The 27,335-nt window shown below is 45.9% G+C and overlaps 1 protein-coding gene across 1 annotated transcript in view; it reads right to left on the bottom strand.

The window, feature by feature from the left end:
- ACOXL (acyl-CoA oxidase like) overlaps window positions 1-27,335 on the bottom strand; it is a 380,307-nt gene that overhangs the window by 259,418 nt on the left and 93,554 nt on the right. The window lies entirely within an intron of this gene.

Here is a 27,335-nt window from a genome sequence, read left to right as displayed (position 1 = left end):
TGGCCACGCCCAGGTCCTGGGAGCGACCCTCTCACTACCTCCACCCCAGGGGGACTGACCACTTGGGCCAGAGCCTCCCTGAGGGGATCAGCACAGACTTCACCCTGATCCTGTCAGCTCAAGGCCAGCAAGGCAGCTCCGAGGACTGCAAGGAAATCGCACCTGTGATATACACGTGACATCAAGAGAAAGTGTACACGACTGCCGGGCACGGCCACAAGCAGAGCCCGAGGTGACACTGCAATTTCCTCCTTGCCCTGTAGGGGTGTCAGGGAAACCTCTCAAGAACAACCAGAGGTCGGACCATATGGCCTGGGCCTCGGCTGGTTAACGCAAGGCCAGTGGTGGATTACATGACAGCCACGTTCAACTGCTAACCATATGGGTGTCAGCAAGTGATTTAACCTCTCAGAGCCTCAGTGTTCACGACTGTAAAATGGGCAAAGTAATTGTGTTCTCACCAGATTAACATAAGGATGAAACAATTTTTCTATCTATGTGTTTGTACCTGTGTGTATGCCCACGTGTGTGCATACTGCCTGATGGATAGGGAAAAAACTCTATAAATAATCACTACCACTATTTATAGGCAACAGCCCTCTATGAAAATGTCACACTCCAAAATTTAATTTTTAATTGTTTTTAAGTTTAATTTTTGCAACTTTGCAAGTATTTCATCATGTAAAACACAGTGATCAGCCCTAATCATGCCTATGTAAGTCTCACTAACCCACTTGTGGCTGAATTGTGGCATGACTAGTTTAAGAATCTCAACTGCAGTTAAAAAGCGAAGCATCATCTATAATATCATTTCTGGGCCAAAAGTCCACCTAAGTAGCACCTTAACACCCCCAAACACGTCACTGCCCATTCCCTTGATGTCAGCTCCCATAGAAGTGGGGGTGGGGAGGTGACTTTTGTGGCACCCTCCTGGGTGCTGCAAGATGACAGGAGGGGGTAGTGGGAGGGTCGATGGGGTAAGCAAGAGACAAGGGGAGGAAGAGTTAGGAGAAATCTTTGTGATAAGGCAGCCCAATTCTTCTAACCTGCTCAGGATACTGCAGAATCCCCCAGCTAGTGTGGGAATAGCTCCGGAATCATGCGGCTGGGTGCCACCACTGCATGCACCTGAAGTATGGAATCAGCGATGGAGAGATGAGGCTTCATTTTACCCAAAGCATACCTAAAAGTGAAGGCATGAAGTAGATAACAGGTTGATTTCGTATCCCCCTCGCCTGAATGCATTCAATTATCTATTTCAGCTCAGCCAGGAGTACATTTTCTCTGAGCCTTCAGCAAACAGAAGAGGAAGATGCCTCAGGGACCATCAAGAATTTAAAGAAAAAGGAGGAAATTATTGGGGGAATGAAATAAAAGTAGAAACTGCAGCCTAAAAAGGTCAGAATGAGCAATTTACCAATTTCACAGGCCAGGTAACTTCACCTTTCCTGGGGTTAAAAAGTTCTGGCTTACAGTTAGGCTAATTATAAGATAATTTTACTGCCTGAATATTTTGATAAGCTTTGGAGTACTGTTTAACTGGTGCCTTTCCACAGTTGAAAGATAAGCCCTTGCTGGAGTAGGGAGAGGAAATGGGTCTGGGGAAGGACAAGAATAAGAAAAAAAAGCAGAAAAAATTGTTACATTGCAGCTGTGCTGGTTAAAAGGGGCTGGGAGATAAATCCTTCACAGAAGCAAATTTGAATTAAGCATTTTTATTAGTCTTTTCTTGGCTTCTGAATCAAATATGTTTTACAGTCATTTTTACAAGGACACCTTTGTTAAGGAAGAGAGTGTGAACCTTGGGATGGTACAGACCAGCCACAGAATCCCGCAGGTTTCCAGAGATGCGCTAGGGAACAGGATGATTGGCACCTGTACAGAGACCCCAGAGCTACGTGGGAGCCCACTGATGGGACAGATGGGAACGGGTCATTGTACAGTCCTTCTGGAAACCTGGCTTAAACGCCACATGGAATGCACTGGATCTGATTAGGCAGCCCTGAGAAGGTAATGGAACAGCGTAGAAAGCTATTGCGGGCCTCGCCATGAAACCCCACATTGGAACAGGTAAACGAGGCCAGTGAGCTGTGTGGGGAGCCTCCTTATGGTTCCTCCTCCTGCATCCTACCTATTATCTGACCCTAGAGAAGGCAGGGGAGGCAGAGACTTCTCTGAGGTTTCTGCCCCATAGCAAATGCCGCATCAAGGTAACTGGGCCAACTGCTGAGAGATGGGCCAGAGATGTTTTCTCCCTCGGCCCTAGGGACGAGGCCAGCCAGGCCTCTGTGAGCGCTCACCCTGCGAAGAGGCATCAGCGTCTAAGAAATTCTTCAAGCAAGTCACACCACTGCCTGTGTGTGCACGTTCACACCCAACTCACTCGTATGTGTGTGCACATAGGCACACAGGTGCACACTCGTGTGTGCATGCACACACTTACAGAGGCGCATCCACACCCATGTATGCATGCACAGGTACATGTGCATTCCTATTCGTGCATGCATGTGCACATATAAATAAGCACGTGTTCCTGGGTGCACACGTGCACGCACATGCTTATACAATACTCGCATGCACCAGCACATGTGCACATATACATACGGATACACATTCCTACAGCCATGTGTATATGCATTCACCCATGTGCATAGAGACACTTTGGCATTTGAAGAGGCCCATAGAGCCTCTGAGACAAAGGGGGGCCTCAGACAATTGACCCTTTTGTTGCTGGTCTCAGCAGGGGCCCTGGGGAGAGAGAGGAGGGAGGCCCGGGGGTTGGCCCCCTGACCCCGGCCCAGCCCGGGCTGAGGCCCGGGGACACGGAGGTCAGCGGAGTTTTGTGCAGCCACCCTCCATCGAGAACACCCCCCCGGGACATACCGTAAGTATTGCCAGAGAGCACTTAACAAACTCCCATTCGGAGTACTTCTCTCGAGATTCCCACAATTTGTTAATAACAAAATTCAATCACCTTTTAATGGCCAGGAAAGAGTAATTTAACTTTTTTTTTTTTTCAAAATCTCCACCAACTACAAAAAACCTTTTTCCTGCTGCTTCGGCCTGAAAATGCTCCTTTTTTTGGAACAGCTGACCGAGGCAGCTGTTTCGTATCAAGTCTAGGGGTTTTCTATATGACCCAGGGAGCTCAGACAACTGGCAGGCCTTCCTGCATTAAAGGGTAATCTGAGAATAATTTGCCATAAAACACCCAGAAGTGGGCCAGCTGTAGCCGGATACACCCTATAAAGCACCACGTGGACTGTGCAGACCTTGTAAAATAATCATAATTTTAGAAAACACATTTTTAAAATCCATCTTTTGAAAAAACTTTAAAGAAGTGGCTGGCACTGTCTTAGAAGGCAGTAGGGAACGTCCTTACAGGTGCACCGACTGTCACCAAGCGCCCCTTCCCTGAGGCCCGCTGGCCCAAGGGTCCCTGTGTGGCTGGGAATCTGCTGTGCTTCGTGTTTACGATGTGCTGTCACACACACAAGGCTGCCAGCGGCAGGTGAGGAGGAAAAGTCCAGTAGGTGCCAGCCTCCAAGTCATCCAGCTGGTGACTGGTGCTCCAAGTGTGTGTCCAGAACTTTCTAGACCAGGGGTGCTTTGCTGGCCGGGGCTGTGACCAGAAGCCATGCCCCTTCACGTGGTCAGCCACCAACCAGCCACAGCCCTGGCACCGGTGCTCCCCGCTCCTCAAAAAAAATGCTGGACATCAGGGGTTTTATTATGAAAACTCCCATGTTTGAAACTGATTTGACTATTTTTCAAGAACTACGGGAGCCAAACAAAACACGTCAGTGGAATCTGGCCCGGGGGCCGCAGGTCTGCAACCTCGCTTTACACCTTTCCATGCTGCCAAGTCTCTGCTCGGGTTCTCCAAGCTTCCAATCTTGAATTAATGAGTTTGTGAAAAATTTGGGGAAAGCCTTCCTGTTAGGCGTGACTCTTCCCTCCCTTTCCTATACTTCGGTGGTGATTTTTTTATAGTTGTTTTTTTTTTTTACTTTCAAGGGTCCAAAGATTTATAACATCACAAAATAAAGTCACAGAGAAAGGTTGTTGTTTATTTTCCTCCTGTATTTTTTAAATGATTTCCTCCCCTTTTCTGGGAAAATATGGGAAAGGAGCGTGAAGGGGAGAAGAAGGCCATGGCGTGGACAGAATCCCACACAAACAGAGCCACGGTGTGCTGGTCCACGGACGGGAGGCAGGGAGAAAGTGATCCACCGAACGCATCCTGTTAACCCGTTCTCTGGCTCTCCTTCCAACACTGTTCTCTCCTCCTAAGAGCCAGGGCCCCCGTGCTCCCGCAAGCAGCACCTTCCAGAGCTGGTCTTCCTGCAGGTAACACCCCAGACTTCCTGCCCCTCCGTGCGTGACTCTGAAACCCTGCCACACATGCCATGACCCACTAGTCCTCAGCAGTGGACGTCCGTCTAGGGCTGTCTTAGGCACTCACTACTTCCTCTGAAAACTTAACTATGCTGGACCAGCCAATGCTTATGGTCAGTCGCAATGAGCTTTCTGGTCCAGTCTCCCACTTTTTCTTGCCTGTTTCCTCATGTTACCTATTTCGTGGGGTTGTTTTAGGCAGATTAACTTAGACTTCTGGGATGAGGCCCTGACCCGGACCTACTGAATCGGAAACTCTGGTGGGGGAATGGAGTGCGGGGCAGGTAGCCAGTCCTCCGGGGTTCAAGTTTAGGAAGCACTGAAAGAGATGATGTATGGAAGGAACTTAGCAAAAGGCTTGGCACAGGTGAATTCTTAGTAACTGTGACGACGACGATGATGATGATGTTACAGTTCATAATAAAACTATTTGCATTTTATGTCCTCTTAATGTCATGTCAATGTCCCACACTCAACTTCAGGGATTATCATCGCTGTGAGCTCAGCCAGCTAGTAGGCCTGGGGTGATGTCTGGGGAGATGAGGCTCACAGGTGATTACCCACTCAGCAGGGAGAGGTGTCCCCACCCGTCTGAGATCCACTGTGTGCTGTCCACAAACAAGTACAGGGCTGGCTTCCTGGAGGCCAAGGGCAAGTCTCAACAGGCTGCAGACCTGCCCTCCCCACACTGCGCTTCTCTCGCTAATTCCCATCAAAAGAGGGAGGAGGGCTTCCCTGGTGCCGCAGTGGTTGGGAGTCCGCCTGCCAATGCAGGGGACGCGGGTTCGTGCCCCGGTCTGGGAGGATTCCACATGCCGCGGAGTGGCTGGGCCTGTGAGCCACGGCCGCTGAGCCTGCGCGTCCAGAGCCTGTGCTCCGCAACGGGAGAGACCACAGCAGTGAGAGGCCCGCGTACCACAAAAAAAAAAAAAAAAAAAGAGGGAGGAGACGGCAAGAAAGGCAGGAGGAAGAAACAACAACATATTTCTCATTATTGAGTTTATTTCGTGATGTTATCCTTCCTTGGGCCCTTAAAATTTAATTTTTTTAAAAAAACTGGAAAAGCTAAAGAAAAAGTCACACTTAAGTTTAGGAAAAGAAGGGCATGTGCATAACGTGTAAACTCTTTCCAGATTTGTCAGAAACCTAGTAATTCAAATCTGAAACTTTCAGAACCCGATGTAAAACTTGCTAAATCAATGGAAATTAACATTGAACAAACACTGAAACCTAGGCAGTGGTTGTTTAACCAACCTAAGAAAACAAGTTGTTTTCAAGTCTCTAAGCCCGGAGTAACTGAAAAGATAAGGCCGGTGATGCTGCTGTCCCTCCCCGCTGTTCCTGGGAACCTGAGCCAGGCACCATCTTTTTGGAGTAAAAGTTAAACAGCTCTGCTTGGAAAGCTTGGAGATGAGTTTTCACAAGGACTTGCTTTGTCCCCCAATTCGCACAAATTAAAAACATCTGTGAGTCTTGAGTTGCTGCCCGTTCCCCCCACCCCCAGCAACAGCACCTGGGCCCCCTTTTACCAGGCATCTTCCAGGGACCAAGCCCCATGAGCCATGGGTCAAGGGACCACCCCCTGCCCTGCTCTCAACCTCGGTACCATCCTCTGCAGAGAAACAACAGTGACTGCAGCCCCTCCCCAGAAGACAGGGGGCTGGACACCCTCAGGGCCTAGCAGTGGTGAGGACTCCAGGAGGCCAGCTATCATCCTTGTCATTGTCATTCAGTGGCCGTGGTCTGTCCACCTGTGTCACAGCAGAGTGAACTCATGGGCGTACATCAGGTCCCGGTTACTCATCTTTGTGTGGCCGGTACCCAGAGCTGGATAAACAGGGCTGCCAGAGAGCTTCATGAACCACTGAATTCACTCCAGGGAGAATTCAGCTTGTATTCACTGAATTCACTTACAGCTTGTGAGTGTCAGAGGAGCTGACCGTATTTTTTTAAGTTTTAGGTTTCCAACAAAATAACAGTAGATTTTGGTTTCTTGGCTTCTCTTGATATGAATGGTTGGGTATTCGATAATATGAAGAAACCACACACTCTTTTCGTAGAAAACCTAATTTGCACCGGCGTGACGATGGACATGGATTCTGTGTGCAGCCTACATCACAGAACAACTAACCCAGAAAACTCTGGAACTTTCAGTGGCAAATACTACTTAAGTGAAAGCCTGATTGTAAGTCAGAGTCGGCCGGGGGAGAAGGAAGAGGCTGAAGAGAAGAAAAGGAAATGTATGCGGACTGAAGGGGACAAATGGTTGACACCCTCACATGCAGTCAATAACAAGGGTATTTTAGGGCATTTCTATGGTGGATTTTGGCCTGTTAAATACAAGAAAATGAAAGGCCGTTCATAGCCTGTCACTGCAGCTTAGCGACCCCAAAACCGCTCGTTGACCCACTCTGAGCCCCAGATCCTCATCGGAGTCGAGAGTAAAATGCCCAGGAAAGGAAATCCCTTTTTAACATAAGACACAAGAATACTTTTAAAGAACCTGTTTCAAAGAAAGAATAACAGTTTTCTTCCTTCTAGCTCTTACCTACTTTCTCCTCTAATCAAATTCCTACCAGAAAGAAATTCACAAAAACGTAAACAGACAAACAAAAATCCTTCCTCCCAGGTATATGGGACATGGGCTAAAATGAGGCCCTGCAGAAAACATGACAGCAGCTGTTAAAAAGAGCGCAGTAAAAAGAATTTAAAAAATAATTTTAAAAAAGAGTGCAATATATCCACTGTTGAAAAAGAGACAATATCTTTTTAAGTAAACTCTTAATTATGAGATAATTGTATTAATAGATTCACATGCAGGTATCTGAAATTATACAGAGGAATAATGGGAGAGAAGCCCCATGTATCCTTTGCCCAGTTTCCTCTAAGATGTCATCCCCAGTGACATCTTGCAAAATTATCATGCAATATCAGTGAGGGTATTGACATCAGTACAGTCCAGCTACAGAACGTTTCCGTCACCTTGTGATGCCCTTTTATAAATGCATCCGTTTTCCTCCCACACTTATCCCTGTTTAGCCTCCGGCAACCATCAGTCTGTTCTCCAGCCCTGTGATTTTGCCTTTTCGAGAATGTAATATAAATGGAAGCCTACAGTATGTAACCTTTGGGGATTAGAGCTTTTCATTCAGCATCATTCTCTGGAGATTGATCCAGTGGCTGTAGGTACCAATAGTTCATTCCTTTTCATTGCTTAGCAGTATTCCATGATACTGGAATACCACAGCCAAGGAATCTGTTAAAGGACATCTGGGCTATTTGCAGTTTAGGACTGTTATACGTAAAGCTGCTATGAACATTCATGTGCAAGTATCTGCATGAACATAAGTTTTCATTTCTCTGGGATAAACGCCCAGGCGTGCCACTGCTGGGTCATACGGTAGTTCCATGTGCAATCTTATAAGAAACTGCCCAACCGATCTCCAAAGTGACTGTACTGTTTTACAATCCCACCAGAAATGTATGAATGACACTGTTTCTCTGCATCCTCACTAGCTTTTGGTGTTATCACTTTTTTTTTAATTTTGTGCCATTCTGATAGGTATTATTCTGATAGCCATTGTGGTTTTAATTTACATTTTCCTAAGTGTTTAATGATGTTGAACATCTTTTCACGTGCTTATTTGCCAACGGTAGATTCTCCTCAGTGAAATGTTTGCCCATTTTCTATTTGGATTGGTTGTTTTTTCGCTGTTGAGTTTTGAGAACTCTTTCTATATTCTATATACTAGTCCTTTGTCAGATATGTGGTTTACAAATATTTTCTCCCAGTCTGTAGCCTGTCTTTTCATCTGTGTAACAAGGTCTTTACAGAGCAAAAGTTATTTGTTTTGATGAAGTCCAACTGATCAATTCTTTCTTTAAGGGATATGCCTTGGTGTCTACTCTAGTGAGGTGGATGGACCTAGAGTCTGTCATACAGATTGAAATAAGTCAGAAAGAGAAAAACAAGTACCGTATATTAATGCATATATATGGATTTTTTTAAAAATGGTACCGATGAGCCTAGTGGCAGGGCAGCAATAAAGATGCAGACATAGAGAATGAACTTGAGGACACAGGGCGGGGGGGGTGGAGGGGGAAGCTGGGGGCAAAGTGAGAGTAGCGTCGACTACCAAATGTCCAATAGATAGCTAGTGGGAAGCAGCCGCATAGCACAGGGAGATCAGCTCGGTGCTTTGTGACCACCTAGAGGGGTGGGATAGGGAGGGTGGGAGGGAGGCTCAAGAGGGAGGGGATATGGGGGTATATGTATGCATATGGCTGATTCACTTTGTTGTACAACAGAAACTAACACAGCACTGTGAAGCAATTATACTCCAATAAAGATGTATAAAAAAACTTTGAAAATAAAAGTATTAAAAAAAATTTGTATACCTGTAGACCCCAAAGATTCTCTCCTATTTTTTCTGAAAGTTTAATAAATTTATGTTTTACATTTAAAGCATGATCTATTTTGAGTTAACTTTTGTATAAGGTGTGAGACATTTTTTAAGATTTTAATTTTATTGGAATATAGCTGATTTACAACGTTGTGTTAGTTTGTGTGTACAGAAAAGTGATTCAGTTATACAAATACATATACTCATTCTTTTTTAGATTCTTTTCTCACATGGGTTATCACAGAATATTGGGTAGAGTTCCCTGTGCTAACATTTTGCGGGTGGCGTCGGGGGGGCGTTGTTTGTTTGTTTATAGATGCCCAATTGCTCCAGCCCCATTTGTTGAAAAGGCTATCTTTTCTTCCATTGAATTTCTTTTGCACTTTTGTAAAGAATCAGTTGGGCATATTTATTGGGGTTTATTTCTGGGCTTTCTATTCTGTTCCATCGATCTATTTGTCTGTCTCTCTGCCAAAACCACTAGACTTGATTACTATATAAGTATTGAAATTGAGTAGAGTGACTCCATCCGCCTTATTCTTTTTCAAAAAAAAATTTTTAGGGACTTCCCTGCTGGCGCAGTTGTTAAGAATCCGCCTGCCAGTGCAGGGGACAAGGGTTCGAGCCCTGGTCCGGGAAGATCCCACATGCCGCAGAGCAACTAAGCCCATGTGCCACAACTACTGAGCCTACGCTCTAGAGCCCACAAGCCACAACTACTGAGACCACGTGCTGCAACTACTGAAGCCCGCGCACCTAGAGCCCGTGCTCCGCAACAAGAGAAGTCACCACAATGAGAAGCCGCGCACCGCAACGAAGAGCAGCCCCCGCTCACCGCAACTAGAGAAAACCCACGCACAGCAACGAAGACCCACCACAGCCAAAAATAAATTAGTTAATTAATTAATTAAAATTTTTTTAGCTATTCTGCTTCCTTTGCCTTCCCATATAAACTGTAGAATAACCTTGTGTATATTCACACAAAAAAAAATCTTGCTGGAATTTTGATAGAAATTGCATTAAACCTATATATCAGTTTTGAAGAAAACTGGCATCACTACCATATGGAGTCACCCAATCCATAAATGTGGTATGTGTCTCCATTCATTTAGATCTTCTTTTATTCCTTTCATTACCATTGTATAATTTTCAGCATGCAGTTCCTATACATGTTTGTTAGATTTACTTCTGCGAATTTCTCCTCTCTCTCTTTTTGAGCAAGTGTAAATTATTTTGGTGTCCACATGTTCGTTGTTAATATATAGAAATACAATTTATTTGTGTATGTTTATCTTGTGTGCTGCAACCTGCTAAATTCACTTAGCAGGTTCTAGGAGATTTTTCGTAGGTTCCTTGGGCTTTCTGTATAGACAAGCATCATCTCCAGATAGGATCGGTTTTGTTTCTTCTTTTCTCATCCAAATGCCTTTTCTTTTCTTGCTTTACTGCACCAGCTGGAAGTCCAGCACTATGTTGAGTAAAGGTAGTGAAAGCAGGCACCCTAGCCTTGTTCCCAATTTTAGGAGGAAAGCATGCAGTCATTCACCATAATGTATAATGTTAGCTATGGGGGAGGGTTGTAGATGTTCTTTATCAAATTGAGGAAGTTCCCTTCTTTTCCTATTTTTCTGACGGTTTTTTAATCATGAAAAGGTGTTGAATTCTGTCAAATGCTTATTAAAAACACTTATCCTGGGGCTTCCCTGGTGGCGCAGTGGTTGGGAGTCCGCCTGCCGATGCAGGGGACGCGGGTTCGTGCCCCGGTCCAGGAAGATCCCACATGCCGCAGAGCAGCTGTGCCCGTGAGCCATGGCCGCTGAGCCTGCGCGTCCAGAGCCTGTGCTCCGCAATGGGAGAGGCCACAACAGTGAGAGGCCCGCGTACCACACACACACACAAAAAACACTTATCCTCCTTTAAACTATCCCCTCTCTTCTCCGCTGTCTAGTTTTTTAAAAAATACACAAAACGAATGAGAAACCAAGCCCTCTGTCCTGGTGTATAGAACATAGGCTCAGATGAAGCTTTCCATAAAACACAATCACAGGTGTTACAAAAGACTGTAGTAGATCTGATGTGAAAAGTGACACAATATACTTTTAAGCAAAAAAAAAAAAAATTGCAGGTACAATCTAAATGTGCATATAATGTGTTGAGGGAATATCTGATACTGAATGGTTATATATATAATTATTAGAAAGGAAGTCTGGAAGACTAAATACCAGATTCTTGGATGGGAGGGGTTTGGGTGGGAAAGGATCTTCACTCCCTTTTATACTCTTCTCCAGTGTGTAATGTGAATATTTTAACATAAGCAGGTACTAATTGGTAATTTTTAAACGATCTAATAAGGGAAAGTATGGAAAACAATTACCTTGCAAAATGCTATGAACCGTGTACTTTACGCATAGCTGAATGCAATTTTTCTCTTAAGGTGCTGTCTTTTGTCAGCCTGAAACATGGATGCTTTGGCAAGGAGATATTATTAAACTGTGTTCCACCGCCACTCAAATTCACACGGAATAAAAAGGACAACATTTTGAAATAAAGATTCAAGAAAGGGAGTAAAAGAATGAGGACACATCTCTTGGTAATAAAGTCTTTCACCCCTACCCCAGTAGATTCTCACAAAGGTTCCATTTCATCACCTGGATTTTTAGGTCAGTGTTAAAGGTGCTAACTTCGGACTTTGCTGGGAGGGGAGGGAATTTGTCTAAATTGATGGATTTGATAGAGGCAGTGACTGAAATGCTGCACACACACCCAGTAGAGGGGGAGAAAGACACAACCAGACAGAGAGAGCCCTACCGAAGTGTGATTGTGTGGTCACTGGCATACGGAGAAGAAACGAAGCAAAACACCTTCTCTAGTTTACAAGCACTGCTGTGAGCCATCACTGCCTCATCAGGTGACAGAATAAACATGCTGAGTTTTCTCCATATTTCCAGGACAGTTCTCTAAGGTGCATTCCCTTCCTCGGAAGAGAAAAATCAACTTCCCAAAGAGCAGTCAAGTCAAGCAACACAGCTGAGGGGAGACAAGCACAGCCCAGGGCGACCAGTGAGGCGTGGGACCAGCACTAACCACCACCAACAAAGACCCAGAGACACAAACCCACCTCCCGAAGCGGATGCCAATTAGACTACAATGAGCTGACACTCCAAAGTGAGGTGTGGTTGGAGCTTGGAAAGTTCAGCAGGTAAAAAGCTGTGGTACTGGCATAAAAGGCACAGTCACTGAATCAGAAAATCTAACCAGTATCAGACATATGGGAAAATACTCAAGCTTACGATGTAATATGAAAAAGGCAGAACGTAAGCGAGAAGCATTTCCACACTGACGTTACGACCACAGAAAAGGGTAGCACAGGTGACTTCCTCTCATCCTCAGCTCACCGGCCCGGCCACCCTCTGGGGTCAGCCAATGCTCTCCAGCTGAGCTGCTCTGGCCCCAGCCCTCCCCGTGAACCCCACTGCCACCTCCTCGAGAGCGTCACCTCCCCTCCCAGGAAGCACAGCAAGAGCTTCCTACAGGGCTGCCTTTCTCCAGCTGGAAACTCAGAGCTGATCACACTGCCGAGCCCTGTGGAACGCCCTTGTGGGACCCCAGTAGCCGTGTGATGAAGCCGAGACTACAGAGCTACCTCACCTGCCTCGTGGCCCCTTTTTCAACCACCCACCCCTTTCACTCCCACCTGGCTCATCAAATCAGCCCCAGATTCCCAAACGCAGTGCATGCTACTCCCTTTCCCATCCCACCCCACCCCATTCCCCACAGTGCTCTTCTCTCCTCAGTCACCTTCCAAATCCTATTCATCCTACAAACCCCCTCAAACATCATGACCCCTGGGAGGCTTCCCTGCCCCAGCCCGGCTTTCATCAGCCCCTCTTCCGGCTCCTTCGCCCAGCATGTGTGAGGCTGCGGTCTGTGTACAGACGTCTTTCCAGCATCCTGCAAGCTCTCGGAGGGCGGGCTTTCATCTTCCATCCCATGCCTGGTCCACGGGGAATCCAGGAGTTCAGTGAACATTTGTTGAAATCATGGGTTTTGTATTTCCTTCGTTGCTCTCCTTTAACATGGTTATGCAGTTGTCTGTGGGCATTAAGTTACACGAAATTTGTATTTGCCTCCCTGACTCAGCAGGCGGAAGAACAGCCGTCGCAGATGCCTCCATGTTCTTTTGCTACGGTGCAATGGCCACCAATGACAAAGTTGTGCTTATTTCTCTCTGTGTGGAAACTGCCCATTTTATGCAAGTGAGGTACAGGGTTCCAGCTCCATCATCAATGTTTATGAAAAGCCTATTGTGTGCAAGACACTGAGGAGGTCATAAAGAGGCACAGGGCATGATCCCTGAGCTCGGAGAGTACAACATAAACCAAGAAAATAGCTTCATTATCCACTGTGTTAAGTGCCAGACTCCAGGAGTTCCCGGGAGGGTGACCTTGCTGTGAAACCTTCACAGAGGAGCTGGGGCTGGAGCTGGGCCTCAGGGATTCACACAGATATGAGAACAAGGGTGACTATCACGTGGGGACCTCAGCATCAGTAATGGCTTAGCAGAAAGGACTCTGAGTCAGACAGGAAGTTTGGACAATAATACACCTCTGGGTGCATCCACCAAGCACTTTCTGCAGGTCAAATACGGTGCCAAGCACAGCAGAAATGTCGCTTCATCTAAGCCTCATAAAATCGCTGAGAATGAAGCATGACTATTCCCATTTGGGGATGGGGAGATGGAGATTCAGAGAGTATGCTACCTTGCCTAAGGTCACACAGCTAGAAAATCGCTGAACGCCTGGGGATATTGGGACTGGAGTATTGAGGGTCTTTTTTTTAGTTTAAACAAACAAGAGTTTATTTTATTTTTTTATAATAAGTCATCTGAAGGTGGGTGAATGCTGATGTTGGTTTCGCTGCTCAACAATGTCCTTAGGGACCAGGTCCTATAGAGGTCCATTTTTTAGCAACTGGCTTCTCATCCTTGTGCTTGTTGCCTCATGATCACAAAACGGCTGTTGCAGCCCCAAGCATCATGCCATATTAAGTGTCTTCAGTACAATGCTAAACATTGGGAGCGTGAGCCTGCAGACAACAGGGAGATGCTGAAGGTGTGTGACCAAGGTAGACATACTCAGTGATGCTTCTGCCAGGTTCATCTTGGCCTTTGCTTAAGAGGAATTGGAGGAGAGAGATTCTAAGAGAGAAAGCTTTCCTTTAATGTACTATATTTTTGTCCAAAGATGCATTTCATTCTTTGTTGATAAGCAACCAATTTGGAAACGGGAAATTAAATAACACATCCAGTTTTGTGGGGATTGTGGGAGTTGCAGGGCTGTCTCTGTCCTTGGGTATCAGACTTCCCTAACCCCTCTCAGCCTGGCGCTCTGGAGCAATCTCTAAGTCTTCTGGAATATCCGGCACTCCTCACTCTCCAGTCCTTCACACCTTCCTGCCACCGGTTATGCCCAGAACCACGGCCCAGGCCTTCAGTCAACGACAGAAGGAAGGAAATGTCACACCAAAATGAAGGAAATGAATATTTTTTATGGTTCTAAGAAAAACCTCCACTGTGGCTGGAGACCCAGGACATTTCTCCACCAAGACCCTCAGAGTCACGTATAGAGGGCATAAGGCCATTTGATGCAGCACTGTCTCTAAAAGCAAAACTTTGGAAACAGCATAAATGTCCACTAGGAGGGGTCTGGCTATCGTGGACTACCACGCATGATTTAAAAGATGGAGGAACTTTTCTATATACTGACTTGGAAAGATCTCTGAGAAGTAGGGCTGGGTGAAAAACAGCAGGCAGAAATTCGCTTCTAATGTGGCCTTGTGAACCCTCTCCAGACTGACCCTCCCATAGATAACAGCTATAAACTCTGAGCAAAGTGCAAAAACAACTACTGAGAATTCTGGGGAGTAAAAACAAGCAAACAGCTTATAGAGGAGGGTCAAAAAAATTTGAAGTAGGGACTTCCCCGGTGGTCCAGTGGGTAAGACTCCACGCTCCCAGTGCAGGGAGCCCGAGTTCGACCCCTGGTCGGGGAACTAGACCCCACATGCATGCCGCAGCTAAAGAAGTCCGCAAGCCGCAACTAAAAAGTCCGCATGCCGCAACTAAGAAGTCCGCAGGCCGCAACTAAGAAGTCCGCAGGCCGCAACTAAGACCCAGCACAGCCTAAATAAACAAATAAATACTTTTTTTTTTTTTTAAGTTAAAAAAATATTTGAAGTAGCCCCTGGCACAGAGTGAATTTCCTGGCTTTTCGTGGTTGTTGTTTTCCTGGGATTTGCCCTGAAAACAGGCCACAGTGGAGGAGCAGAACAGCAGGGAGGCAAAACTCTGAGAGAAAAATCCTGTTGTCTTGCTGGCTAGAGGCACTGGGAAAAGGAGCAAAGGCAACTATGGTCCCTGGAGTGTGTGAAGGAGCCCAAAGAGGCAAGAGTAGAAGAAGGAGTTCTCCTGACTTTGTACATGAACTCTGGATGAATCTCAGGCTGACTGCTAAACCAGCATGCATGGGACAAAGCAGTGCATGAAAGGCTTGAAGAACTGAACATAGACTTGAACCCACAGAGAAAGCTCAAGGTCAGGCCTTGAGTCTAACCAGGTTAATTGCCTGCTAAAATAAACCATCAACATTCTTCAGAAGACTACAGCATAACTCAAAGTCCTCAAAACATAATATTCACAACATCCAGGATATAATCCAAAATTGCTCAATTTATGAAGAACCAGGAAAATGTGCCCTATTCACAAGAGAAATGACTATCAATAAATACCTACCCTAGAATGATCCAGATGTTGAAGTAATCAGATAAGGGCTCAGCAGAGAAACAGAAGATAAAAATAAGAAATAAATGAAATTTTTAGTTTTGGAAATATACAATATCTGAAAATAAAAGTTCACTGAACAGGCTTAACAGCAGAATGGAGATGCCAAAGGAAAAAGTCAGTGAGCTTAAAGATAGATCAATATAAATTATCCAAACGAGAGAGGTAAAAAATGAACATAAAAGAAGATATAAATAAATGGAGGGATATGTATTTGAAGACTCATGTTCATGTATTTAGAAGACTCAATATCATTAATATGTCAGTTCTTGGGATCCCAACACAATCCCAATCACGTTCCCACCAAGTTACTTTATAGATATTGATAAACTGCTTCTGAAATTTATATGAAAAGGCAAAGGACTTAGAATAGCCAAAACAACAATGAAGAACAACAAACTCGAAGGACTCACACTATCCAGTTTCAAATAGAAGACCCAGAAATAGCCCCACAAAAATATAGTCAACTGAGTTTTAACAAAGCTGCAAAGGCAATTCAACTGAGAAAAGTTAGTCTTTTTGGCAAATGGTGCTGGAACAGCTGGACGTCCATATGCCAAAAAAAGGGGGGGGGGACCTACACACAGACCCTACACCTTAAACAGAATTAACTTAAAATGGGTTCCAAACCTAAATGTAAAATGCAAAACCATAAAACTACTAGAAGAAAACATAGGAGAAAATCTATGCTACTTTGGGTCTGTGATGAGTTTTAGATAAGCCACCAAAAGCACAATCCATGAAAGAAAAGATAAATAAATTGAAATTTGTTAAAATTAGAAAGTGTCTATGTCAGAGACACTTTGTTAAGAGAATGAAAAGCCACAAATTGGGAGAAAATCTTTGCAAAACACATATCCGATAAAGGACTGATACCCAAAATATCCAAAGAACTCTTAAAACTTAAGAATAAGAAGGGCTTCCCTGATGGCGCAGTGGTTAAGAATCTGCCTGCCAATGCAGGGGGCATGGGTTCGAGCCCTGGTCCAGGAAGATCCCACATGCCATGGAGCAACTAAGCCCGTGCTCCACAACTACTGAGCCTGCGCTCTAGAGCCCGCGAGCTACAAGTACTGAGACCGTGTGCCACAACTACTGAAGCCTGCTCGCCTAGAGCCTGTGCTATGCAACAAGAGAAGCCACCACAGTGAGAAGCCCGCACACCACAGCAGAGAGTAGCCCCCGCTCGTCACAACCAGAGAAAAACCCGCGTGCAGCAGCAAAGACCCAACACAGCCAAAAAAAAAAAAAAATTAAGAAAAGAAAACAACTTAATTTAAAAAATGGACAAAAATTCTGAAAAGACACTTCACCAGAAAATATATACAGAGGTCAAATAAGGATATGCAAAGATGCCCAATGGCATATGTCATCAGGGAAATGCAAATTGAAACAACTTGATACCACTATACACCTATTAGAATAGCTAAAATCCAAAATACTGACAATAGCTGGAAAGGATCCAGAGTAATGAGAACTCTCTCATTCATTGCTGGTGAGAATGCAGATTGGTAGAGCCCCTTTGGAAGAGAGTCTGGCAGTTTCTCACAAAGCCAAATATAGTCTTACCATATAATCCAAAATACTCCTAGGTATTTGCCCAAACGATCTGAAAACTTATGTCCACACAAAAACCTGCATGCAAATATTCATAGCAGCTTTATCCATAATCATCAAGAAATGGAAGCAAACAAAATGTCCTTCAATGAGTGACTAGATAAATAAACTATGGTACCTTTATATAGTAGAATACTATTCAGCAATAAAAAGGAATGAGTCATCAAGCCATGCAAAAACATGGATGAATCCCAAATGCATATTGCTAAGTGAAAGATGCCAGTCTGAAAAAGCTACATACTATATGATTCTGTTTATATGACATTCTGGAGAGGGCAAAACACAGAGCTGGCAAACAGATGAGTGGTAGCCAGAGGTTTAGGGAGGGAAGAGAACTGAAGAGGTGAAGCACAGGGTATAATTTGGGGGTCGTGAAACTATTCTGTATGATACTGTAATATCAGATACATGAAACTATACATTTGTCAAAACCCGTAGAACTTTACAGCATGAGGAGTGAAACTTAATGTATGCAATTTTTTTTTAAAAAAAGTCATTTAAAAGTTGAGGGGATCCCAGAATGGAATGCAGATTTGACAGAAGAATCTAATAAATACCACAAATGTATGAAACCAACTCACTGCCAGAGGTAAGGGATAAAAGGACCGAACTAAGTAACTTTGGAGCTGAGTGTAAGGCTGTAAAAATAAAAGCAAAACGAACTGAACATAGTACTGCAGTGTAGATGACACAGTTGTTTCCCATGGGGCTATGAGTTAATTCCGGAGCCACTGTGCACATATACTGGAATTGAACAGTTAAGGAAATGGATGGCAGATAGCTGGAGCTAGTTTCTCACTGTTGCAGCAGGAGGTTATAGACAAGCAAGGGGAGAAGTCTAGAATGATCCATATGGTAAGGAATTACAGTTGAGACATCAGTATGAACTTTAGCTCCATATAGATACAAAGGGATACATATTTACAGATCTCTGTGTATACACACGTTAGTATATAAACATGTATTTCCTTCCTCCATCAACTGAGAAGACCTAGAAGTAGTGACAACACTCCGATAGCAACAAAAACACCTAGCACCCAAATCTTGATTTCTAAAACCATTCTTCAATGAAAGGAACCAGGGCTCCTTGTGGAAATGCCTGATCCTAGGGCTGGGGCACAGGACCGTGAAACCAGGGGTTTTGAGAGCCCGGCTTTAACGGATTACACTTGGGGTCACAGTTTGGGTAAAATCCAGCTGATGAGGTATGACAGCCATTCCTGCCATAAAGTTTTCCATACAGATGCCTGATATTTGTTGGGAAATGAAATCTGAAAAGGGTCATATATGTTATTCATTAGAAGTTCCTAATCATACTGTGAGTATTCAACCACAGTGGAAGGAAGGAAATTTTCCCTCTGACTACAGGGTTCCCTCGTCCCACCCACATCTCCTGGGCTGTCCTAAATCACACCTTCCCAGCAGCTGTCATCTTACTGTTCTCCTTTGTCCTTCTGCAATCCAACTGGTGGATTTCTAATTCTGGGCTGACCCAAGCATTTCGTTTCCCTACCACCGCCCCAGGTACAAACTAAATCATCACATTGCTAGGCCCTGCCATAAATACAGGATGGACCACAGCACACTACTCAGGACTGGGTCTTCCACGGTCTCCACAGGCCCCCTTCTTCCTCGCCTCTCTCCTCCCCACGCCTTTGATGGCTTTGGAGACCGAGGCTTCTCCTCCAAAGTTTCCACCCCCATTCCTGCTCCCTTTCCTTAGACCTTGACCTACCTCTGCATTCCTAAGAGAATAGAAAGCATCTGTTAGAATGCTCTCAACGTCTTCTGTCCCTGCTTGAAAATTCCTCTGTCTCCCCCTCTCTTCAGACTGTCCCTCCTGTCTCTGAGGAAAAACCATCTGCTTTGGTTTCAGGGTCATCCCTCTACCTGTGTTTTAATGTCATGTCATAAGTCTCCCTGTGACCTTCCCACCAATCAACCTCCCTCTGTCTGGCAGCATTAAGCTCCCCCTTTCTACTTCCTCTTTCCCCTCTGGGATGAGCTCAGACGTGCTCAGGTCACTCTTGCCCCCTATGATAGCATTCCTCCACCCCACAAGCATTCAAACTCTGGTCCCATATCACCTCCCTCGGTTGAAGGCATGGCTATAGTCCCACACAGACCTGGGTTCAAATCTCAGCTCTGCCACTTACCAGCTGGGTGATGCTGGGAAATAACCACGACCACGCTAAAGTGTGTGTAGGGGCTTCTGCATGCTGGGCACCCAGTGAAGGGCTTCACTTACAATAAGACAATAGCTCACGGCATCCCATCAACAGCCTCAGGAGACGGGTCCATTATATTTCATTTAGAGAAGAGAATCCAACTAATTTGTACAAGTTCACACAGCTAATAAGGGCAGACATGGAACTCAAATCCAAACTGCCTCACATTCTGTCTCCCAAGAAGCCTGACACTGGTCCCAAATCCTTCATCTACGGAGTATCAATCTTGGTGCCTCCCTTCACTGACGTATATACACGACCAAACGTAAAATAGATAGCTAGTGGGAAGCAGCCGCATAGCACAGGGAGATCAGCTCGGTGCTTTGTGACCACCTAGAGGGGTGGGATAGGGAGGGTGGAAGGGAGACTCAAGGGGATAGGGGGATATATGTATACGTATAGCTAATTCACTTTGTTATACAGCAGAAACTAACACAACAATGTAAAGCAATTATACTCCAATAAAGATGTTAAAGGAAAATATCTTGGTGCCTCCCTTGTGGAACTCCTGTAAGAATTAAAAGAAATGACGTACGGAGAGCACTTAGCATGAAAAGTGCTAAGTCTGGCACTCAACAAATCAGCATCACTCAACAAATGGTGGCGACTGCTGACCATACATGCTTTCTGGAAATTCTCTCCTCTTGGCTTCCACGAAGCTATGACCTGGTTTTCCTCCCACCTCTCTGACCCATCTCTTGCATTCCCCATCATGCCCGTTAGCTTGTCCTTTAAATATAGGCTTTGCCCAGAGACCCTCACAGCTCCCTCTTCCTGCACAAGGGGAACCTACTCCCCCAGCTTCAGCCAACAACTCCCAGAGCCTCCACATGCCTGCCTGACAGTTCTGCAAACTCACTTCTCCCTCCCTAAACCTGTTCCTCCTCTGTGTTTTCCATTCCAAACTAAGATGTCCCGTGAACCCCAAGCTAGATCTCATTGCTTCTTTCCTTGGAAATGATCAGTAGCATCCCATTGCCAACAGAATAAATTGCAGAATCTTTAGCAAGGCAAGCAAGGCGCTCCATCATCTGTTCCAAACCATCTTCCCAGCTGCCTGCAATAGCCCCAGTCTCCTGGAAGGTTGCAAACATGCCTCTCTGCCCCAGGATAGGCTCTTTTCCCAGCTCAGCACCCAGATGCTCCAGCAGTTCCAAGCATGGCATCACGTCACATCCCTCACTGTCCTGGGAATCATCTCCAAACTGGCTCCATTTGTCTGGGTCTCTATTTAAAAACGAAGCCCAGAAATCAACACGGCCCAGGAATGGAGTGGAACTACCCACTGCTCTTAACAGAGCATGCCCTCTTCCTGCACCCAGCAGGCCAGGTCAGGATGGGTTCTAACTTCGACATGGCAGCCGCGTCAGCCTTCACTGGTCACGTGACGGCATGTTCCCAGGGCACCCACACTGGCGCAGGATCCTTTCAGGTCTACACTCTGCTTTTCCAACAGGACTGAAAACCACTGAAGGGCAAGGACTTATATCTATGCTCTGTCCTCCAAAACTCACAATCTTCTCATGCCTTTAGTCCATCTGTAGTGAGTAAAGGAGAGGATTTGTAAGGTCGTATGTAAAGGTGGGGTTATGTCAGAAGAAAGGCCATACTTAAACTAACTCCGCCCCTCCTTTTTTAAAATTGTACTTAACTTAAAAATGGAGTAGGGCTTCCCTGGTGGCGCAGTGGTTGAGAATATGCCTGCCAATGCAGGGGACACGGGTTTGAGCCCTGGTCTGGGAAGATCCCACATGCCGCGGAGCAACTAGGCCCGTGAGCCACAACTACTGACGCTGTGCGTCTGGAGCCTGTGCTCCGCAACAAGAGAGGCCGCGATAGTGAGAGGCCCACGCACCGCGATGGAGAGTGGCCCCCGCTTGCCGCAACTAGAGAAAGCCCTCGCACAGAAACGAAGACCCAACACAGCAAAAAATAAATAAAATAAATAAATAAAAGGAATTCCTTTTAAAAAAAATGGTGTATAGACAGAGAGTGCACTTTTTATATTAAGTATCTCTAGTGATTTGAAGCTCAGAATCATGCTGAAACACTGACAAAACTGTCGTCTAAATCCGAGCGGCCGTGGAAGGTCTTATTTGACTGACAAGATGAGTTCCTTTAAAAGTAACATCTGGAGCATGGACTGAAACTAAGCCTGGTGAGACGCCAAACACAAGAAAGGGGAACCAGCCCCTCAGCGCCTCACACCGTGACAGTTATTTATTCAGGCATGAAAACTGGGGCATCGCTCTTACGACGCTAATTAGACAAAGAAATGAGATATGCAAATATTTTTTATAAGTTGACTCACTACAACATTCTCACCAGATGAAAGTTAATAAAGAAAATAGGACACCACAGGGTCACTCTGGGGCCAAGGCCCATTGCTCTGACTACCTGACCTATGATATCCCTGGGAACAAAAATCAAGTTCGCATCTAGCGCTGCCTCCACAACCCTGGGGACAGACAGGATCCAGTGCTCAGAATGCCACATGGGCCATCTCAGCTCAAAGGTCAGAGGTTACCCAAGCAAGAGGCATGGAAGTTGCCAGAAACCTAAGATGCTGCCCTTGGAGGCCCCATGTCCAGAACTCCTTCTCCAGCGTAGCCTCAAAACACAGGGTCTTTGGCCAGAGTTCAGTGGGGCCCCTGTCGGGCAGGGTGGGTACAACACTGCACTGCCCCACCCAAGCTGTTTGCCATTGCCAAGCTACCTCACCTCCCAGCCTCTGTCTTCTCATCTGTAAAACAGGAATCATGGCAAAGCTGCCATGACAAAGGGGTAAGAAAATGCCCATGGAGCGTCACGTGCCTGGCCTGCTGTGGGCGTTCAGCATGCGGCAGCGGCCCTCCCTGCTCCTGGACCTCGATAGGATGAAGATGCCTGTGAGGGACGGGGGAGGTCTCAGGGCTGAATCAGTTTACTGAAGGCCTCGTAACGGGGCAGCACCTTGTGCTGCGTGAAGCCCCTGTCCTGAGCAGCTAAAAGTCTAACAGGGCAGATGGAGGAGGGCCATAAGTTAACACCTGGGCTGGAATAAACCAGGTGCCGTGAGAGCTCTGTGCCCGGAAGGTCAGACACAAGGGTGGAAGATTTCCTGGAGACAGAACAGAGGAAGTGAAAGGGAAAGAGAGATCCTGGGAGGGTCAAGGGCAGAGGAATGGTTTGTGATCCTGGGAGGTGACAAGGTGTGGCTTGTTTGAGGAACTGCAATCAGGTCTATTGCTGGAGTATGATATCAATTTCTCTCACCCAGGAAGAATTCCCCTAAACCCATCTCCTCTGCAGCTTGGGGGCTACTCTCTGAAGCTTTAATCCTATTACGTGGCTGCCTTTGGAAACCATCCCCGGACCTGTGTGTCATCCACCCAGAAGAGCACTCCAGTCACATCAGCAATGTCGTCAGACCCATGAGGCTCACCCATGAGCAATCTGCAAGGGTGAGCCAGGGAGCAAGTGAGCTTTTCAGGAAACAGAAACAAAGGAGTCTCTGCCTGTATACACGCATGCCTGGACTACAAACACCCTGGTGGGGGCAGGTTCCGAAGTTATAAAACAAAGGTCTGGATACACGCATAAGAAATGGAGAATGTTTGCTTTTATTTTTTTAAAGATTCAGATCAGGGTCCCAGTATCCTTAATGCATTTAAAATATCACATCTGATCTCCACAGAGCTGTCATCTGGACCAATTTATTCTCCACCAAAGAAGGCTTCCCTTCAGCACGATATTCATCCGTCCATCCATTCCCCAAGTTCTTAACTAAGTGCCAGGCCCAGTTCTAAGTCCAAAGTGGACAATAGTGACCAAAAAGATACAGGTCCTGCTCACTGGAAGCTGACATCCCCAATGACCAGGCTGAAAGTTCAGGGACCCCCAGGCAAGACCTACTTGCCCCTGAGTCTTCTGAGCAGCAAAAAAGGTGGCTCTAAAGAAGCCCTCAGTCACCCTGCCCAGGGCCAGCCTGGCGGGCAGGAAATGCCCATTCGTCAGGAACCTTATTCTGCTCCAGCTGCCTCTCCAAATGAAGGCCAAGCAGCCCACGGAAGCTCTGGCCACGTTAAGCCCTCTGCTCATCCATAACGGGCTACATTGGTGCACTCTTCTCTGCCTTCATACATGGTCTCCCCTCCACCTGCAATGTCCTTCCCTTGCTTTGTTTGACAACCAATTTCTACTTGTCCTTCAAAAGTCAGTATAGGATCTTTGTGGGGACACATCTCTGAACAGCTTAAATTAACCCTGGTGGTCCTTAGTCTGGTCCTGTCATAACTCCCTTATAGTAGTAACCTCACATTGATCGTAATTGCTGGTTTCCAGTCCCTCTGCCCCCCAAACCCTCTCTATCCTGCTAACTGACCCCAACTAACCCTTGAATTAAAAAAAAAGATAGGGCCGGGATGTAGGGGAAGATGGCGGAAGAGTAAGACGTGGGGATCACCTTCCTCCCCACAGATACACCAGAAATACATCTACATGTGGAACAGCTCCTAGAGGACAGCTACTGAACGCTGGCAGAAGACCTCGGGCCTCCCAAAAGGCAAGAAACTCCCCACGTACCTGGGTAGGGCAAAAGAAAATAGAATAAACAAAGACAAAAGAATACGGCCGGGACCTCCACCAGTGGGACGGAGCCGTGAAGGAGGAAAGGTTTCCACACGCTAGAAGCCCCTTCGAGGGCGGAGACTGCGGGTGGCAGAGGGGGGAAGCTTCAGCGCCGCGGAGGAGAGCGCAGCCACAGGGGTGCAGAGGGCAAAGCGGAGAGATTCCCGCACAGAGGATCGGTGCCGACCGGCACTCAGCAGCCCGAGAGGATCGTCTGATCACCCGCCAGGGCGGGCGGGGCTGGGAGCTGAGGCTCGGGCTTCGGTCAGAGCGCAGGGAAAGGCTTGGGGTTGGCGACGTGAACACAGCCTGAAGGAGGTTAGCGCGCCACAGCTGGCCGGGAGGGAGTCCGGAAAAAGTCTGGAGATGCCGAAGAGACAAGAGACGTTTTCTTCCCTCTTCGTTTCCTAGTGCGCGAGGAGAGGGGATTAAGAGCGCTGCTTAAAGGAGCTCCAGAGACGGGCGCGAGCCGCGGCTATCAGCGCAGACCCCAGAGACGGGCATGAGACGCTAAGGCTGCTGCTGCCGCCACCAAGAAGCCTGTGTGCAAGCACAGGTCACTATCCACACCCCTCTTCCAGGGAGCCTGTGCAGCCCGCCACTGCCAGGGTCCCGGGATCCAGGGACAACTTCCCCGGGAGAACGCATGGCGCGCCTCAGGCTGGTGCAACTTCACACCGGCCTCTGCCGCTGCAGGCTCAACCCGCACTCCGTGCCCCTCCCTCCCGCCGGCCTGAGTGAGTCAGAGCCCCCGAATCAGCGGCTCCTTTAACCCCGTCCTTTCTGAGCAAAGAACAGACGCCCTCAGGCGACCTACATGCAGAGACGCGGCCAAATCCAAAACTGAGCCCCTGGGAGCTGTGAGAACAAAGAAGAGAAAGGGAAATCTCCCCCAGCAGCCTCAGAAGCAGCGGATTAAATCTCCACAATCAACCTGATGTACCCTGCATCTGTGCAATACCTGAATAGACAACGAGTCATCCCAAATTGAGGAGGTGGACTTTGGGGGCAAAGATATTTTTTTTTTTCTCGCTTTTTCTCTTTCTGTGAGTGTGTATGTGTATGCTTCTGTGTGAGATTTTGTCTGTATAGCTTTGCTTCCATCATCTGTCCTAGGGTTCTATCCGTCCGTTCTTTGGTTTTTTTTTTTTTTTTTACTTTTTTAAAAAATTTTTTTCTTAATAATTATTTTTTTATTTTAATAACTTTATTTTATTTTACCTTACTTTATTTTATTCTCTTTTATTTTCTTTCTTTTCTTTTCTTTCTTTCCTTCCTTCCTTCCTTCCTTCCTTCCTTCCTTCCTTCCTTCCTTTTCCTCCCTTTTATTCTGAGCCGTGTGGATGAAAGGCTCTTGATGCTACACTCAGGAGTCAGTGCTGTGCCTCTGAGGTGGGAGAGCCAACTTCAGGACACTGGTCCACAAGAGACCTCCCACCTCCACGTAGTATCAAATGGCAAAAATCTCCAAGAGATCTCCATCTCAACGCCAACACCCAGCTTCACTCAATGACCAGCAAGCTACAGTGCTAGACACCCTATGCCAAACAACTAGCAAGACAGGAACACAACCCCACCCATTAGCAGAGAGGCTGCCTAAAATCATAATAAGTCCACAGACACCCCAAAACACACCACCAGACGTGGACCTGCCCACCAGAAAGACAAGACCCAGCCTCATTCACCAGAACAAAGGCACTAGTCCCCTCCACCAGGAAGCCTACACAACCCACTGAACCAACTTTAGCCACTGGGGACAGACACCAAAAACAACGGGAACTACAAACTTGCAGCCTGCAAAAAGGAGACCCCAAACACAGTAAGATAAGCAAAATGAGAAGACAGAAAAACACACAGCAGATGAAGGAGCAAGATAAAAACCCACCAGACCTAACAAATGAAGAGGAAATAGGCAGTCTACCTGAAAAAGAATTCAGAATAATGATAGTAAGGATGATCCAAAATCCTGTAGATAGAACACAGAAAATGCAAGAAACATTTAACAAGGACCTAGAAGAACTAAAGATGAAACAAGCAAAGATGAACAACACAATTAATGAAATTAAAAATACTCTAGAAGGTATCAGCAGCAGAATAACTGAGGCAGAAGAATGGATAAGTGACCTGGAAGATAAAATAGTGGAAATAACTACTGCAGAGCAGAATAAAGAAAAAAGAATGAAAAGAACTCAGGACAGTCTCAGAGACCTCTGGGACAACATTAAACGCACCAACATTCGAATTATAGGAGTCCCAGAAGAAGAAGAGAAAAGGAAAGGGACTGAGAAAATAGTTGAAGAGATTATAGTTGAAAACTTCCCTAATATAGGAAAGGAAATAGTTAATCAAGACCAGGAAGCACAGAGAGTCCCATACAGGATAAATCCAAGGAGAAACACGCCAAGACACATATTAATCAAACTGTCAAAAATTAAATACAAAGAAAAAAACATTAAAAGCAGCAAGGGAAAAACAACAAATAACACACAAGGGAATCCCCATAAGGTTAACAGCTGATCTTTCAGCAGAAGCTCTGCAAGCCAGGACGGAGTGGCAGGACATATTTAAAGAGATGAAGGGGAAAAACCTACAACCAAGATTACTCTACCCAGCAAGGATCTCATTCAGATTAGATGGAGAAATTAAAACCTTTACAGACAAGCAAAAGCTGAGAGAGTTCAGCACCACCAAACCAGGTTCACAACAAATGCTAAAGGATCTTCTCTAGGCAAGAAACACAAGAGAAGGAAAAGACCTACAATAACAAACCCAAAACAATTAAGAAAATGGGAATAGGAACATACATATCGATAATTACCTGAAATGTAAATGGATTAAATGCTCCCACCAAAAGACACAGACTGGCTGAATGGATACAAAAACAAGACCCATATACATGCTGTCTACAAGAGACCCACTTCAGACCTAGAGACGCATACAGACTGAAAGTGAGGGGATGGAAAAAGATGTTCCATGCAAATGGAGACCAAAAGAAAGCGAGAGTAGCAATTCTCATATCAGACAAAACAGACTTTAAAATGACTATCAGAAGAGACAAAGAAGGACACTACATAATGATCAAGGGATCAATCCAAGAAGAAGATATAACAATTGTAAATATTTATGCACCCAACATAGCAGCACCTCAATATATAAGGCAAATACTAACAGCCATAAAAGGGGAAACTGACAGTAACACATTCATAGTAGGGGACTTTAACACCCCACTTTCACCCATGGACA

Source organism: Globicephala melas, chromosome 12 (assembly GCF_963455315.2).
Source record: "Globicephala melas chromosome 12, mGloMel1.2, whole genome shotgun sequence".
Lineage (NCBI taxonomy): Eukaryota > Metazoa > Chordata > Mammalia > Artiodactyla > Delphinidae > Globicephala > Globicephala melas.
The sequence above is the reverse complement of the archived record's forward strand: the minus strand, read 5'-3'. Positions and strand labels throughout refer to the sequence as shown.